At 39.3% G+C, this 15,231-nt stretch overlaps 1 protein-coding gene and 1 pseudogene across 3 annotated transcripts in view; one reads left to right on the top strand and one right to left on the bottom strand.

Moving 5' to 3' along the window:
• Positions 1 to 15,231, top strand: part of RPRD1A (regulation of nuclear pre-mRNA domain containing 1A) — a 76,765-nt gene that overhangs the window by 56,365 nt on the left and 5,169 nt on the right. The window lies entirely within an intron of this gene.
• On the bottom strand, positions 8,381 to 9,207 carry LOC103787633 (small ribosomal subunit protein bS21m pseudogene; annotated as a pseudogene). Its single transcript, XR_013525851.1, has one exon. The product of XR_013525851.1 is annotated as a small ribosomal subunit protein bS21m pseudogene (transcript).

Genomic DNA, 15,231 nt, shown 5'->3' with positions numbered 1-15,231 from the left:
TCCTAGGTTCAAGTGATCCTCCCTACTCAGCCTCCTGAGTAACTGGGACTACGGATGCACACTACCATGCCAAGCTAATTTTTGTGTTTTGTGTAGAGAGGAGATCTCGTTGTGTTGCCCAGGCTAGTCTTGAACCCCTGGGCACAAGTGATCCTCTCACCTTGGCCTCCCAAAGTGCTAGGGTTACAGGTGTGAACCACTGTACCCAGTCTAATAATTTTTAAAATTACAGTTATTGATACTTTTTAAGCACCCGAGGAATTGTCGGTATAAAATTACTAAGACCATAGGTAAATTATTAAATACAGACAATGCCTTTTAAAAATGTAGTCTCTCCCAGCTAAATAGGAATAAGTAACTTGAGTAGTTAAGAGGGAACTGATCATCAAGTTGGGAAGTTTAGGAAATTTAGGTTTTTTGTTTTTGTTTTTTTTTGTGACAGTCTTTCTGTATTGCCCAGGCTGATCTGAAACTCTTGGACAAAAGCAGTTGTGTCTCAGCCTCCTGTCAGACTATAAGTGTGAATCATCGTGCCCGGCAGAATTTTGTTTTTATTTTTTTTATTTATTTTTGAGATGGAGTCTTGCTCTGTCGCCCAGGCTGGAGTGCATTGGCATGATCTCACCTCACTGCAACCTCTGCCTCCTGGGTTCAAGTGATTCCCCTGCGTCAGCCTCATGAATAGCTGGGACTACTGGTGTGCACCACCACACCAGGCTAATTTTTGTATTTTTTGTAGAGACAGGGTTTTACCATGTTGGCCAGGATAATCTCTATCTCTTGACCTTGTGATCCGCCTATCTCAGCCTCCTAAAGTGCTAGGATTACAGGCATGAGCCACTGTGCCTGGCCAGAATTTAATTTTTAGTGGATGGATCTGGAAATTATGATGCTGATTTTGATGGCAATTTCATTTTCATCACCTTCTCTTCAATCTGTCAAGCAAAAATGTGGAACAGTTAGTTACCTTCTCTTGCTTTTTCATGAGATGTAAAGAAGCAGTGTCCTTCTCTGAATCCCTGCATTCCCTTTGCATTTGGATCACTGGAATCTTTTGATGCTAAATTCCAATTCAGAAGCAGAAAATCCTCTTCTTTTCCTTTAGTACTGAACATACAGTGAACCACCTGAATATTTACCATTCAGCACATCTGATATCTGTCCTTGTTTCTTGTCACAAGTATCATCACCCACGTTACAGACCCTGTTGTGTAAAACTGAAATGCTTACTGTAGCATCATCATGGGATAGTTCTGACCTGCTGGCTGGTTGATATGTGAAAGCCGGAATTTTGCTTCGGAAAAGCCATTCAGGATTAACAGTGTATTGTGTAATAAAGTAGACCTTGTATGAAAGTTGGAGATTCCTTGTAGAGAATTCAGAACTGTAAGTTTCACAGTACACTTGTAAATGATGAAAGTGTTGAGTTTCCTTTGACAGTGGAACACAGGATGGCAAGGGAACAAAATCTGAAAGTAGAGAGTGAAAAAAGAAGAAAAAAGGACAGAAGACAGGAGGAGGGAAGAAGACAGGAACACATAGTACAGTTCTATTCATGCATGCCCGAATGTTGTGTTCCCTTCCAGAAGCAGGTATCATATAGGCCAGATGACCCTTTTTCCTTGACTCTCTGTCTTAGAATGTATCATCTGTAGGAAGGAGGGAAACATCTAGGTGTCTAGTGCTAGTGAGTTAGGAGTTCTAGGATTGTCAGGTTCTAGGGTTGTTAGGTTGGGCTCAGCCTGCTAGATTTTATTCTGTCTGTATTCTGGCATTGTTAACCCTTTCTGGCTAATCATTCAACACCACCTCGCTCCTTTTGAGGATTTATAGTCATAGTTGGATGGGGGCATGGGAGGATTCCTTTTTATCAGGAGATGCTGCCCTTGAAGCCTCCAATAGCTTTTTAGTTTCAAGATTCTCAGAATTCTTAGGATTTGAGAATTCTCTCAAATGAAATCTTCCAATACTACCTAAAGAAAACATTTCTGTACACTATGGGGGTGGAAAATTACCACTGTTTATAGCTAACTGAAATCTTGCTGTGTGACCAGGCACAGTGGCTCACGCCTATAATGCCAACACTTTGGGAGGCTGAAGTGGGAGGATAACTTAAGCCCAGGAGTTTGAGACCAGCCCTGGCAACATAGCAAGATCCTCTCTATAAGACATTTTTTAAACATTAGCTAGGCATGGTGGACCATGCCTGTAATTCCAGCTACTTGGGAGGCTGAGGTGGGAGGATTGCTTGAGCCTGAGAAGTTGGGGATGCAGTGAGCCATGGTCATGCCACTGCACTCCAGATTGGCTGACCTGTCTCCACAAAAATAAAACCCTTCCATAGCACTTAAACTCCATTCTATGTGAGATAATACTCTAAAATTTATTATAAAATAATACTTATTTGGCATTCACTCTGTGCTAGGACACTGTTCTAAGTACTTTTCTATTTTTATTAATACTGTGATTATTATAGGTAGGTTCTATTCTTATCTATTTTATAAATGAGAATAGTGAGGCACAGAGGTATTAACATACATACTCTCTTTAGGGGAAATTTGAAGAAAATACATTAAAATCATTTAAACAGCCTGGTCACATTTTGATGTATTTCCTTTAGTCTTTAAAAAAAAAAAAATTATAGGTTAAAAATGTCATTGTAAACATAGTTGTAAAAAAACAAGTTGTAGCCATGCTGTGTGTACAGAGTTAAATTCCTGCTTGGATGTTTATCTTCGTTAGTCTCCAGTGAGTGATACATAGATTAAAATTATGAACTGGGAATTGGTAGTTATGGGTTCTGAAGTTACTCTATGAACTTGAACAAATTGTGTACTGTGAAGACCATCCTTCATTTTCATGCTGTCGATTTCAAACTAATGATTTATAAAACCTAGCTCTAAAATTCAGTGCCTTTAAATTTTTCCATATTTCTGTCTCATAGTTTGGTATAATTCAACTTATAAAAGTGATATACAGAGTTTAAAATTTTCTTTCCTTGCCTCTTTTACCTAAGAATTTTCCCATCATGAAAACAATATATATTGGAGAAAATTTGGACAATACTGAAAAATATAAAATCAACTACCTATAAATTTACATTAATCACTGGAAACCATTATCAAAATTTTTATATATTTTGTTTCACTGTTTCCTTTTTTTAATTTTAAATAGTCACAAATATACAGTTGTATCTTTTAAAAACTGTTTGTGAAAGTGAGTTTTTTCAGCTTAACGTGGGTAGCCAGATTTATAGTCTGTTTATTTTTTTTTTTAATTTATTTTATTTTGGTTATTTATTTATTTATTTATTTTTGAGCTGGGAGTCTCAATCTGTTGCCCAGGCTGGAGTGCAGTGGCAGGGTCTCGGCTCACTGCAATCTCTGCCTCCCGGGTTCAACTGATTCTCCTGCCTCAGCCTCTCAAGTAGCTGGGATTACAGGTGCACGCCACCGGGTTTCCCCATATTGGCCAGACTGGTTTCTCTTTTGTTTTTTTTTCATTTCAAACGAGTGGAACTTTTTTTTAATGTCTGTTTATTCACATGGGGGTAAATAAGTTACACATGTTGGACCTATTGAAAGAACTAGGTCTACATAACAAATGGGGCATTGGTTTACTGAAAACAATATTGAGGCTGGGCGCAGGCTCATGCTTGTAATCTCAGCACTTTGGGAAGCCGAAGTGGGAGGATTGTTTGAGACCAGGAGTTCAAAACCAGCCTGGGCAACATAGCAAGACCTTGACTCTACAAGAAATAAAAAAATTAGCTGGGTGTGGTGGCATGTGCCTGTAGTCCTAGCTACTCAGGCAGCAGAGGCAGGAGGATCAGAGGATCATTTGAGCCCATGAGGCAGAGGTTGTAGTAAGCTGATACTGTACCACTGCACTTCAGCTAGGGTGACAGATTGAGACCCCATCCTAGAAAAAAGAAGATTAGAAGTCTGTCAGTCTGCCATTGTATAATTTATTGATGGAGTTATGGTATCATTGGTAACAATACCATCTAAGTATTTAATCCCTTTTTGCTTTTGAAGTAAGATTCGTGTTAGAGCTAGAATTTACCTGGGTGCGGTGGCTCATGCCTATAATCCCAGCACTTTGGGTGGATCACTTGAGCCCAGGAGTTCAAGACCAACCTGCAAAACATAGCGAAACCCAGTCTCTACAAATTGTGTGTGTGTGTCACACAACTGTGGTGGTGTGTGCCTGTAGTCACAGCTACTTGGGAGGCCAACAAGGTGGGAGGATCACCTGAGCCCAGGAGGTCAAGACTGCAGTGAGCTGTGATTTTGCTGCTGTACTCCAGCCTGGGCAACAGAGTGAGACCCTTTCTAATAAAACAAACTCTAGACTTTAAGTACTAATAATTTTGATATTTTTGATATCATTGTCCTGAAGAGATTGAACTAAAATATGGACCTCTTCAAGCAGTTATATCAAAGAGCAGAATGTGAAAGTTTTAACTTTTTTTGAGTTGCCAGCAGCTTTGAAAAATGCATATATGCACAGAAATTTACTTAAAGCTTCTGCTTCTGAACCTCACCCATCAGTAGCTAATTCACTTAAACCACAATTAAGGTGCATTTTCTGTTAAGTAATGTTCTTGACAAGTCAGACCATTGGTCTAGAACCAGTGCAAATTGAATGGTGATCACTGTGAAACAAACACCGCATTTCGTTCATTATACCTTTCTTTGCCTAAACACTTCTAGTATAAATTCCCTTATTTCGATTTTCCTAAGTTAATTACATCAGTATTGTCTGGACATGGCTTGGCATCACTTAATGGGAGAAAGCACTGAACAAATACCACTATTAACATGGTGATGCAGCTAATACAGTGAGATTAAGCTACACTAATAAGCAGTAAGAATGTGGAAGATCTGTTTCATCAGATGCCGGTTAAACCACAGCAGGATTTTTGTCTTCAACTCTGGATTCTATATTAACCAAAATGAATTAACTTGCCAGAGTGTATCCAGAGGCAGAGGCTAGGAGAACAAAGGGAAATGGAACTAACATTCCTTGGAGAACAGTTGAGGGAACTGGGAAGATCAGAGCTGGGGATGGATAAATTAAGTGAATACCTATCTTCAGAACCTTTGAAAGCTATCAGAAAAGAGGATTTGGGTTTACTTCTGAGAGCAGAACTAGGACCAGTGGTTGTGTTACAGGTGACAAGCAAGACCATTCTGCCATTTAAAACTTCCTAATGTGTAAGGGCTGTTTTCAGTCTCTGGCATCTACATCTATAGCAGATCTTATGCACAGTCTAACTCCTAGCTAGATTAATAACACCTTAAACTACTGAACTGTTTAACTCACTGTTACCTGATGTTTGGATTTCAATAAAAAATAACAAGGCATGCTAAAAGTCAAGAAACAGTCTGAAGAGAGAAAACAAGCATCAGAACCAGACTTACATATGACACAAATTTTAAAATGATCAGACCAAAAATTTAAAGTAATTGAAATGTTAAGGGGTCTAACAGAAAAAGTCCATACCATGCAAGAACAGGTGGGTACTAAAAGTAGAGAGGTGGAAATGCCCAGGAAAAAAATCAAAAGCAAATGCTAGGGGGAAAAAAAAATCCCAACACTTGGGGAGGCCTAGGTGGGAGGATCATTTGAGCCCAAGAGGTGAAGGCTGCAGTGAGCTGCGATTGTGCCACTGCATTCCAGCACGAGTGACAGAGTGAGACTGTCAAACAAATTAAGAATGTCTTTAATGGGCAGTTCAGCAGACCGGACACTGCCAAGCCTAGGTCTATAGAAACTTCCCAAACTGAAATGCTAAGTGAAAAAAGAATGGAAAAGAAGTCCCCACAAATAAACAGAAGAGCCAAGAATTGTGGGACCATTTGGAAATATATAATGTACCTGGGTTTGGAATACTAGAAAGCAAGAGAATGAAGCAGAGTAAATATTTGAAGTAAAAATGGCCAAGAATTTTAAAAATTAATGACAGACACCCAACCACCAATCCAGGAAACTCAGAGAACAAGCAGAATACCAAAATGCCTACAATCTCGACTTAGGCATGCTGTGTTCAAAGTACAGAAAACCAAAAAGTAAAAACCTTGAAAGAAGCCAGAGGTGGAATCACCTTACCTATAGAGCAATAAAGATAAGAATTTTTTTTTTTGAAACGGAGTTTCGCTCTTGTTACCCAGGCTGGAGTGCGATCACGCAATCTCGGCTCACTGCAACCTCCGCCTCCTGGGTTCAAGCAATTCTCCTGCCTCGCCTCCCAAGTAGCTGGGACTACAGGCGTGTGCCACCATGCCCAGATAATTTTTGTATTTTTAGTAGAGACAGGGTTTCACCATGTTGACCAGGATGGTCTCAATCTCTTGACCTTGTGATCCACCTGCCTTGGCCTCCCAAAATGCTGGGATTATAGGCGTGAGCCACCCCGCCCAGCCCAAAGATAAGAATTATAATGAACTTCTCAGCAGTACCATGCATGCAAGAAGATAGTGTGATGATAGGTGTTGAAAGAAAAAAATCCTCCAACTTAGAATTCTATATCCAATGAAATTCTTCAAAAGTGAAAGACAAACTAGTGAATTTGCTCTTGCTGGAGGTGATCCAAAAGGTTGAATGAAAAGAACAAGAAATGTTGGGTCCAACGTTTGCCTAACTGTATTCGATACATAAACTTAGCTCTGGAAGGTGGTAGTTAAGTGTTCAGCAAAAATGTATTTCAGTGATTTTTAGGAATGTTGCAAACCAGATTATACTCTTGGAACTTCACTCTGCTCAGATACTGGGGATCTGAGCAGGCCTATAGCAAAGAACCCTATTTTTGCTTACAAACATAAGCCCAGAATCTCTGACTTTTGGCCTGCTTGTTAAAACCTTATGGATAGCCATGTGTGGTGGCATGTGCCTGTAATCCCAGCTACTTGGGAGGCTGAAGCAGAAGAATAGCTTGAACCCAGGAGGCAGAGGTTATAGTTAGCCAAGATCGCAGCACTGCACTTCAGTCTGGGCGACAGAGCCAGACCCCGTCTCAAAAAAAAAAAAAAAAAAACCCACTATGGAACAATGTTTTGTGGAACACCCAATTTGAGAAACACCAGAAAAGATGACATTTATGACCCTGAGAAATGTTCTTCATTAACTGGATATTATATATACTAAGTGAGTGAGACTAAAAACTCACACAGAAAATAAAAGAGTATTAACTTCCTGATTTGATTTTGAGAGCATGTAGAAAGACTGATTATCGGGGTTATTTCTTTAAATTCCTTTTCTGCCTGATTTGAAATATCTTAACAAATAACCAAAGTTGAAAGCTGTTTATCAGCTCCTGGCTTACTCTCTGCTCCATCCTCCCACCCTCAAGGTCAAATCATCATTAACCGGTGGTTCAACTAGCTCCTTTCTGCCTTTTCCCCAGTTTTTTCTTTATGTTGCTGTTACTCTCATTTGAGAAAATTTATCACGTGGCCCATATGCCATTATACATGGGAAAATGGCAACTCTGCTTCACTGCTAAGAATACCAGAGATGCTTTAAGGACAGAAGTAGATGACCTGATACAAGTCAGTGTTTCCTTATTGGATTTTGAGTTTTAGGAACATAACTAGTTGTCCTGTCACTGTGCCGATCCCTTAGTTGAGCTTTCATTAGGTTAACATCTTCAGAATACCCACCCTCAAAATAATTCCAGGATATGAGGAGGTTAGCATAATGGTTAAGCATGAGGACTCTGAAGACATTATCTTAAATTGGAGGCCCTTTTTGCCCCTGTCTGTTGACTTTGGGTGAAATTTCTTAATGAATGGTTAAATGTAATTTAGTTTCATCTTCTGTAATACATGGTTAGTAATAATCTCTACCTGTGAAGATTAAATGGAGCACTTACAACAGTGTTTGGCATGTAGTAAACACATGAAAAGTGTAGCTATTGGGTTAGTGTCACAGTGTGGTGTATGAAATCTTGGAATATATAAAGTTTATTTGTAACATCTACCCTAAGAATTTTAACATTACTGGTTTTTGAAAACCCAGTTGACAATCAGGCATTGGGTTCCTTGCAGAAGACCTGATAAAGTATCTTTTTCCACATGCTTTTTAACAATCTGGAAGATTAATGAAACTTTGCAATAGTAGAATTTATTTTTTAATTTCAAAAAAGTTTTTATTATAGTAAAACATGAAATTTACCATCTTAACCATTTAAGTGTACAGTTCAGTGGCATTAAGTACATTCACCTTTTTGTGCAACCCCTATCACCATCCATCAGCCATCTGCTGTTTTGTTTTGTTTTGAGCTTCTCACTCTGTTCCCAGGCTGGAGTGCAGTGGCATGATCTTGGCTCACTGCAACCTCCACCTCTCTGGTTCAAGCGATTCTCCTATCTCAGCCTCCCAAGTAGCTGGGACTACAGGCGTGCACTACCATGCCTGGCTAATTTTTTTTTTTTTTCCTGTATTTTTAGTTGAGACGGGGTTTCACGATGTTGGCCAGGCTTGTCATTACCTCCTGGCCTCAATTGATCCACCCACCTCAGCCTCCCAAGGTGCTGGGATAACAGGTGTGAGCCACCGCACCTGGCCATCATCTCCTGAACTTTTTCATCTTCCCAAACTGAAACTCTGTACCCATTAAACAATAACTTCTCATTGCCCCCTCCTCTAGCCCCTGGCAAACACCATTCTGCTCCTAGACTGCTTTCAGACTCAGTTTCTTCTTTCACTTAATAAAAGAGAGGGTCCACTGCTGACTAATGGGATTGTTTCTATATGTGGAGGCCTTCTTGCAAACTTGTTTAAGTTTATTGTAGAGAACAGTAATAGGAAATGGGATTGTACAAAGAAAACTGAGACAAAACTGGATGAGGGTTTCACACTGGGTCTCTCATCCACAGGCCTCAGCAACCCTGCCATGGATCTACCCAATTCTTTTGCATCAAGGAGTTGATCTTGTGAGCCACTTCCATGTTGTAGATCCGCCGGCACCTTTCATAGCTTTCCCTCTGTTGCAGGAGGCATTGCTTCTCATAAAACCGCTGACACTTTATGTCCTCAATGAACCCATTCATAATGAGGATTCTGTTTAGGGTTCTGTATGCACTTTCCACATTCCCTTCCTGTATCATCACAGTCCTGGCAATGAACTTCAGATATTTTGCCATGACCATAGACTGAAGTCTTCACTCTGTAGAGCCTGGCACACTCAGTACCTAGCCGACCCATAATAGTAGAATTCTTAAGAGAATGAAATAAACTAAAAGAAGTGAGACAGTTTGTTAGATATTTACTTAAAGTAATTCCCACCAAAAGGTAAAAATTCTTCAGTCAAGGAAAAAAGTTCCATCTGACATGTATAGGATAACCTGTGAAAAGAAATGAGAAAGGATTTGATATATTGGAATTTATATTTTTTAATATTGTTAATTCCAGGATTAGATAACAAGCTGAATTTGAGCATTTGTTTCCCAGAAGGTGAAGACAAACCACTGAGATCTTTATCTCCTTCACACTCTGTCCTCTGGGGATGGTAACAGCTTGACTGATGAGCAGTCTCAAACTCCCTGATGTCATGGAATTTCGTGGCCTTATTTAAAAGATGGATGTGTGTATGTTATAGCTTAATACTTTAGTAAATTTTTTCTTCTAATCTAGAAAAGAGGTCCAATTCCAGGACATGCAAAATGAGCTAAAATAAATGGTGGTGGATTCTAAAAATGAGAACTGAAGCTTCTTAATAGTTCTATTGAAGGCAGTGGCTTAAGAAAGACTTGTATGTTCACTTCTTAAAAGAGGCAAAGGATGTTATACTACAGATAAATGAGGTCCCACAGAAAACAAACTTTGCATGTTTTTTCTCTATAAATTCTGTTGTTTTTATCAAGAAATGGGTAGGAAGCCATGGGTCTGCAATACAGTATGTGTGATGCTTAGAATTGACCAGAGCCTTTAATTGGCCACTAAAGATCCCCGTATTAAGGTGGTTGAAATTCTCTTGTTTTTTTCTCTTTCTGTTGTTGTTGTTGTTGTTTTGGGACGGAATCTTACCCTGTTGCCCAGGCTGGAGTGCAGTGGTGCAATCTCAGCTCACTGCAGCCTGCCTCCCAGGTTCAAGCAGTTCTCCTGCCTCAGCCTCCCAAGTAGCTGGGATTACAGGTGAGCACCACCACACCCAGCTAATTTTTGTATTTTTTAGAGATGGGGTTTCACCATGTTGGCCAGGTTGTTCTCGAACTCCTGCCTAGTGATCCGCCCACCTCAGCCTCCCAAAGTGTTGGGATTAGTCTCGGTTTTTGTTTTTGTTTTTTTTTTTGTCACAACGTAGGAAAGATAAAAGCAGAATTATTAGCAGCATCTTCAAGAAAAAGGCAGCCATGTAAATACTTTAAGTTCAGAAATAATATGTATTTAAAGCAACTAGAATTTTAGAACAGCTATCTGAGTCAGCCCTAAAATGAACAAGAATTCCAAATTTCAGGAATTTATCTTAGCTGTTCTTCTGCAAGATTCTGATATCATCTCAGAATAAAAACCACAATTATGTAGCACTTCCTAATTTGAAGACTTGGCCACAGAGCACTGTAAAATAGGTACCCGTATTTTATGAAGGAGGCATCTGAGACTTACTTAGATAATCTTAGTGAGCCCTTGTCCAAGGTTACATAGGTAGTAGATTGTGGAAACAGTACTTCCATCCAGATCTTCTGACTTCATGGAGTGTTGGCTGGGGGGGCTCTTAATACTCAGTCCCCTGCTGGACACTGCAAGTGATGTAGTTGCTTCCTAATTATGGGTATGAAATTAGAAAATCCAGTAGTAATTCAGAAATAACTCATGTAGTAGAATATCTTAGGAAGTTAGCTTGAGAAAAGATTCTATGGCAGTGTTTGGTCTTAATGTAGGCCTTGAAAAATATATACAATTTGGATACTCAACATATACTTAGTATTAGCTGTAAAGAAATCTGTAATGGTAGTTCAGATTTCAAGTAGCTGTAACTCACTTGCTGTGCACACAAGGCAAATTACACCTCCTAGTTCACTAATGTAGTATTATATCAGTGTAAAAAAGGCTTTTGCCCTTAGAAAGACAAGACAGTGCAGAAATAGCTAGCTAGAAGCCTGGAGTAAGTGGCAAGAACAGAGGAAGAGTTAGGTGAATTGAAAATTTGCCTGGATTTTAACCTGTGGGCAAAATTTTGAAGCGTGGAGGGGCTTTTGACCAGTGGAATTGAGCCTTGGTAGGAAGCTGGAACTGCAAAAACTGACATGAGAGTTGCTCATAACTGAGGTGATACAAGCTTTAGGGTGGCAGTGATGACAACGGTGGCAAGTAAAGGGTAAATCAGTAAATTAAGGACAGAAAAGTGGGCCTTGTTGAATGAGGAAAATAGAGGGAAAGAAAGAAAGTGGCTTCGGTCCACAGAGTAAGAAAAATGAGGTAAAGCATTGGTTCCCAAATACACCCATGCCGTGGTGCCTCCTGAAAACATTTATTTTAATAGTGATGTTTATTTTAATGTGTGAATCAAAACCAAAGTGAGCACAACAAACCTATGATTGCATAGACATTTCTTAGAATGAAGGTGTTAAAAAATGAGTTGGTTTAAATATGATGTAAATAATAGTACAAGTGAGTCATGGTAAAGGACATTATGAAGAATGGTAGTTATCTAATTGAAATTTGGAAAATAGTGTTTTAAAATTGGGGAGAGGTGGTATGAGGAAAATTTCTGGGTTTGTGAAAAAGCCTGCATCTAGATTTCAATGTTCGTTATATGGGTGGATACACATACTAACTGAAGTATCTACTTAATATGAATTTTATGTTGTGCCTCAATTTAAAAACTTTAAGTAGCTATTGACTAAAGTTGGCTAAGATGGAAAGAAGAGCAAAATTTGTAGAGCAAAAAGGTACAAAGTTGTTTTTATTCGCTGATCTTATTTGTAATGGAAATGATAGGTAAATTTATGTACATTCTCTGCTTTCCAAAATTAATTTTTAAAAGCATGTAGCTAAATCAATATAAAGAAATTGCTTATGAATGTTGAATGTTTTGCTTATGAATGTTGCATTTCTTAAGAGATACATGCCTATATACACGTGTGAAAGAGGTTTACTCATTCAAATGATAGAATTTTTCCTCTTTTTTTTTATTTCATTCATCAGTTTTTTAAGTATATTCTATATGTGTGATATGCGAATGGTCAACAGGATGTTAAAGCAGTACATTGTTATATGGTCAGAAAATAGTGAAAGTTTAGATATGAGAGAAGTAATTGGGGAAGGTTCAATGTATAGTTTGAGATTTCAGCTGGCACTTGGAAGTATGGAAAGAAATTGGGATCCTGGACAGGTAAGGGAGGAAAAACTTGAGCAAATGATTCTAAATAGGAATTTGTACCATATTTGGCTTTAAGGAAATTTTGTTCAGATTGGGCTTAATATAAAAATTATATGTAGTTTAAAATAACTTTAATATATTTGCTGTGGTGGCCATATATTATTTGTAATCTTAAAAATCTTTTTTTTTTTTTTTTTTTTTGAGACAGGGTCTCACTCTCTTGTCTAGGTTGGAGTGCAGTGGCACCATCATGGCTCATTGCAGCCTTGACCCCCTGGGCTCAGGTGACTTCCACTTTAGTCTCCTGTGTAGCTGGAACTATAAGTGCATGCCACCCATGTCTGGATAATTTTTGTACTTTTTGTAGAGACAGTAAGTTTCACTGTATTGCCCAGGCTGGTCTCAAACTCCTGAGCTCAAGCATTCCACCCACCTAGGCCTCCCAAAATGCTGGGAATACAGGTATGACCCACTGTGCCTGGCTAATATTTGTAACCAAGTTGCATCACAGTGTGGATAATTTAATACAACTGCTATTCTGCAAAATAGCTCAAATAGTTTTTGGTTGTATCTTTTTGAATAGCAAATGTATCATTTGACCAGAAATAACTAAGAACTATTAATTTATTCATCAATTTTGATGTATCAAAATCAATTATGTTTCATGGTGCCTGGTGTTAATGAATCTTGAGCAGTTTATGTTCAGTTTTTAGTAAAAGGTGAAAGGTTCATATTACCTGAAGGGAAACCAGAGTGTTATCTTCAGTTTTAAAGCCTCAGTTTTCTTATCTATGAAACAGGAATAATGATACCTGTGTTTTAGCGGTTTGTGAAGATTAAGATAAGAATGTATGCAAAACAGCTTTGATAATCTGGGAAAATGTTTAATTTGTCCATCAGTCTTTTTTTAATCAAGTGTTTATTTTAGAACAATTTTAGGTTTACTATGAAGAGAGGATAGAAAATTCTTATACACTCCAGTTTCCCCATTGTAACATTTTATATTAGTATGATACATTTGTCATACTTAGTGAACCAATATTATACATTATTGACTAAAGGCCACACTCAATTCAGATTTTCTTAATTTTTGCCTAATGTCCTTTTTTCTGTTCCAGGATCCCATCCAGAATGTCACATTCGCTTTGGTTGTCCTGCTTCTCTTGGCTGTGACAGTTCCTCTGACTTTCCTTGTGTTTGATAGTTTTCAGCACTACTGGTCGTGTCCCTCAGTTGGGATTTTCTGATGTTTTTCTCACAGCTAAAGTGGAGTCATGTGTTTCAGGGAGGAAGACCATAGAGGGAGAATGCCATTTTCATCCCATGATAAAGGAAATACTGTCAACATGAGTGATATAGTGTTGATAGGACCTTTATCACATGGCTTAGGTATTTGTCAGGTTTCTCTTCTTTAAAGTTAGTCTTTTTTCCCTCCTTTTCATACTCTAGTCTTTGGAAGCCAGCCACCACAAACAGCCCACACTTAACAAGTGGGAACCTTTTCAAATATGAAGTGCCTACATGAGCCTTTTTCAGATATCAAATTACAATGAATTTGTTATTGTATTCTTTTATAAGAACTTGGAGAGCACCCAGGCGTGGTGGCTCACGCCTGTAATCCCAGCTCTCTGGGAGGCCAAGGGGGGTGGATAACCTGAGGTCGGGAGTTCAAGGCCAGCCTGACCAACATGGAGAAACCCCATCTCTACTAAAAATACAAAAAAATTAGCCAAATCAACAATAGCATAGGCATCCTTCTTTGTTTGTTTGTTTGAGACAGGGTCTTGTTCTGTTGCCCAGCCTGGAGTCCAGTGGCGTGATCTCCACTCACTGCAACCTCTGCCTCTTGGGTTCAAGCGATTCTCCTGCCTCAGCCTCCCGATTAGCTGGGATTACAGACATGCCCACCACACCCAGCTAATTGTTGTATTTTTAGTAGAGACGAGGTTTCACCAAGTTGGCCAGGCTGGTCTCAAACTCCTGACCTCAGGTGATCCACCCACCTCGGCTTCCAAAGTGCTGGGATTACAGGCATGAACCACCTCACCTGGCTTTATACCTATCCTTCCGAAGTGCACTTGGAACATTTTCTAGGATAGAACATGCTAGACCACAAATTAAGTCTCAGTAGATTTAAGAAGGTGTCATACAAAGGGTATCTTCTCTGACCACAATCCAATGAAATTAGAAATCACTATCAGCTGGGCACGGTGGCTCCTGCCTGTTAACCCAGCACTTTGGGAGGCCGAGGCAGGAAGATCACTTGAGGCTAGGAGTTTGAGCCCAGCCAACATAGCAAAACCCTGTCTTTTATAAAAATATAAAAATTAGAGTAGGCGCAGTGGCTCACGCCTCTAATCCCAGCACTTTGGGAGGCCAAGGCTGGCAGATCACAAAGTCAGGAGTTCAAGATCAGCCTGGCCAGCATAGTCAAACCCTTCTCTACTAAAAATACAAAAAATTAGTCTGGTGTGGTGGCAGGTGCCTCTAATCCCAGCTACTCAGGAGGCTGAGGCAGGAGAATTGCTTGAACCCGGGAGGCAGAGGTTGTGGTAAGCTGAGAGATTTCGCCATTGCACTCCAGCCTGGGCAACAAGAGCAAAACTCCATCTCAAAAAAAAAAGAACTTGGAGAGCAGGTATTCTTAGTTAAGAATAATTACTGGGTTATTCAGATAATGGATGTGAATGGTATTGTTCCTGAAGGGTTGGATTACATTTACTGTATCCAAAGCATCTCTATTGAGCAAGCCAGTATTTTCCTAAGAAAAAAGTGGGGAACTTTCCAAATACAAGCCACTACTCTGTCTTTTACTGCTCTTTTCATGATCCTTTTCAACATTGGACACATTTCAGCATTTTGCTGTTAGGTCACTTCTCTTCCTTCCTGTGTGTGCTATGATT

This window comes from Callithrix jacchus, chromosome 13, assembly GCF_049354715.1.
Source record: "Callithrix jacchus isolate 240 chromosome 13, calJac240_pri, whole genome shotgun sequence".
NCBI classification, from domain to species: Eukaryota; Metazoa; Chordata; class Mammalia; order Primates; family Cebidae; genus Callithrix; species Callithrix jacchus.
Note: the sequence above shows the minus strand (reverse complement) of the source record. Positions and strands in the feature narration are given on the sequence as shown.